Below are 3064 nucleotides of genomic sequence, written 5' to 3' on the forward strand. Positions count from 1 at the left end.
CTTTCCCTCTTCCTCCCTTCCCCAGGAGAAGCAGCAGCCACAGGAGAGCGTCACATCCTGTGTGCCGTGGCTTGGCCTCTGCCGTACAGCTGATCCAAACGCACAAAGAGCGCGGGCTGCGCTGCGCACGCATGGCAGAGCTCCTTCTGCAGATCAGAACAACCCCTCTCGATGTGCCTGAGGAGTCCAGGGTGCTTTCAACAGCCCCGGTCTTGCTCTGTTGGAATTCCAGTGGCTGGGCTTTGGCTTTTAAATCTAACTGTTGCTGTGTGTTTGAAGGCAGTGAACACCACTATCTCCATTTTACAGGTGAGGAAACCAAGTCACAGGGCCACAAAGTGACCTTGTCAGGACAGAACAAAGTGTTGAAGCCTGGTAGTAAAATCAAGAGCAGAATCCAGGTCTCCTGAGACACAATTTAACAGGCCATGCTGCCACCACCATTCTGAAGTTCTTCATAAATCTCTATTTACAGGAGCTGCACCAAACTCAGATACTTTTTTGCTTTCAGGAGCTTGTACCTGTCATCAAAGTGTCGTTCTCCTCTCATCTTCCCCTCTGAGGGAACTCTGAGAAGGTTCTCCCTCTCAGCAGAAGCGCACTCACCACACTTGAAAGAGCTTTTGGGCACTTAGCACGCTGCACACAGGCTGCTGAGTTGCTGACTCCCTGGTTTCCATGAGCTTCTCCATCAGCCCCTGTGCAAAAGCAGCAAAACTGCCCCTGTGGGTATATTAAAGTTTGAGCCTGTTTCTGAAGCATCTCAAGGCTGTTTGGAGAATCCTGAATCTACCACAGCACCGACACTGAAAGTCTCAGGACAAAAGGGGTCTTGTTAGTGTCACCTAGAAGATGGCTCGGTGGTCAGGCTGGATGATCATTGTAGGTCCCTTCCAGCTGAACTGTTCTAATAATATCAGGTGGTGTTTAAAAGAGCAAGGGAGGAGGAGCCAGGCCTGCATTGTCTGCTGGTCTGGAGAGGGTTAGGAGGAGGAAAGCAGGTCTAGGATTCAGAAAGACGAGAAACAGCAACGAGGGGACTCACAAACAAACCCCGTGCTCAGCTGGAGGGTAAAGAAGAGCCACAGTCTGTCCTCGTCCTCCTTTAGAGTTGTGGCAGATGGACAAGAGGCAAAGTGGGATGGCTAGAGACGTGATCCCCCTCTCCCTCGACACCTTCTTTCACAAACTTCACACTGACCTTGGCTTTCCACACAAAAGAAAATCGCTGCAGGCTGCGTTTTTCAATGGGTCATGAAAATCCCTCTTGAGACGCAATCATGCAGAGAGTGGAAGTGAGGGAGAAGAGAGAGAGAGGGTGAAGAAAAGTCAGGACACAAATGAAGTAAATAAACCTCTTGGACAAATACTTGGGATATTTTAAAATCAGAAGAAATGTTTAAAACTGTAGGTTTGTGCAGATTTGCTCTTCAGTTAATGATTCTAGCAGTGGTTAAAGTATTTGCCACAGAGGAAAACTAGGAAAGGAGGACACTGGGAAAAAGAAAAAAGAAAAAAACCCAACAGGTATTTTGTCATACCTGGTTTTGGGGGGTTTTTTTGGTTTTTCTTTTGGTGGGGTTTTTTTATTATTTACTCAAGAGATGGACCAAGATGAAACTGAAGTAAAAGGAACTAGCAGGAAAGCAAGCCATAGCTAGCAAGATCCTCACAAAAAAATCTTAGGAGGGCAACAGAAGGGGAGAAAGAAGAAAATACATATGCACCGGTGTAACCCATACATGGTAATTTTTAGGGCTCTGGCTAAGTGTGAATTTATTTCCACTGCCCAGGCCAGTTAATCAACTATCATTGCAAGTGACCATTGGCTTAAAAAATCTCCACCTTTGCAGCCGTGTCTGTCAGCTGTGGACTCTCTGTTCTTGCAGGAGAAATACAAAAGGAAATCTCTAATCTCAGTGAAGGGCAAGAGGGAATGGAGGGCTATGAAAACGACAGCATCGCAAAGCTGGAGCAAAGCAGTTTCTCCGCACTGACCACAGGCATCTTTATTTCTTGCACTGACTAGGAGATTTATTTCCAGTTTTCAAGAGTATTCACTTGGTTATAACTCACCCTGCATAAAATACCTCATCAACAACTTCACTGCTTCTAGCTAACTTCCCCCCCATACCAAGTCTGACAGTTATTTCACCATTCTGCAGCTGCTTGACCTTTATCATGCACGTTTTCCTGACAAGATCCCTTCTCATACCTCCCTTTTTCTGAGTACAAGCTTTTTTAATCTGAGCAATGAATACTCACAATTCTATCTTTCCAGAATTTTTGTGAAGCAAGAGTCTGAAAAGTTGCATGATCTCAGTCCCCTTGGTTGCTCATTATCACCCTGCTGATCTGCCCAAACATTTTTATAAATTGCAAATGAAAAGGACAAAAAGAGAGAGACATCATAGTTCAAGGTAAAATATATACCAGTACACAAGTGTAAGTATCGGTGCATTTCCTGTGATGGTTTAATATTAAAAACTAACAGAGTCACACAGCTTTCTGCTGTTTCCTGAAAAACAATAGGAAAGGGAGTTCAGCATCTGCTTTGCATTCTTCTGCCCAACCCCAACAACAGGAGTTAACCACCACTAGACAGAGAAAAAACATCCCTTGCTCGTCATCAAGCATTGCCATCTATCTTCAGCTTTTCTTTTTTCCCAGCTCATTAAACAAACTGCTAGGTGGCAAGTCCGCGTCCACGTGCCCAGGCACATAAGCCATCCCTCAGGGTCTCCTTGCAAGGGAAAGAAGCTGCCTAGCACAAGTTTTTCTTCCACTCGAGCTTTCCCTCGGATGCCAGCAGGGTCTCATCCCTAGAGGGCACCCGACGAGCGCAGCTCCGGGGCACAACCCACCTTCGCACCGGCTGCAGGATTCGTCACTCTTTCTGCCTTCTGTCTCTGAACGGTGTGGCCAGGCAAACCACTGGGGCTGAAAAGCTCTGGATCATTCCAGTTGCTTCTTTCCAGCTCCTCATATACGCACACCCAGAGAGCTTCCATAAACTACCCCCTTGCCCCCCCCCCCCATTTTGGGCCAGCCCTTTTCTCCTCTT

General features: G+C 46.6%; 1 protein-coding gene across 1 annotated transcript in view; it reads right to left on the reverse strand.

Annotated features, from left to right (window-relative positions):
• The window catches only part of OPRK1 (opioid receptor, kappa 1), a 17587-nt gene that overhangs the window by 14158 nt on the left and 365 nt on the right, over nucleotides 1-3064 (reverse strand). The window lies entirely within an intron of this gene.

The sequence above is a fragment of the Buceros rhinoceros genome, unplaced genomic scaffold (genome assembly GCF_000710305.1).
Source record: "Buceros rhinoceros silvestris isolate BGI_N320 unplaced genomic scaffold, ASM71030v1 scaffold12655, whole genome shotgun sequence".
Taxonomy (NCBI): domain Eukaryota; kingdom Metazoa; phylum Chordata; class Aves; order Bucerotiformes; family Bucerotidae; genus Buceros; species Buceros rhinoceros.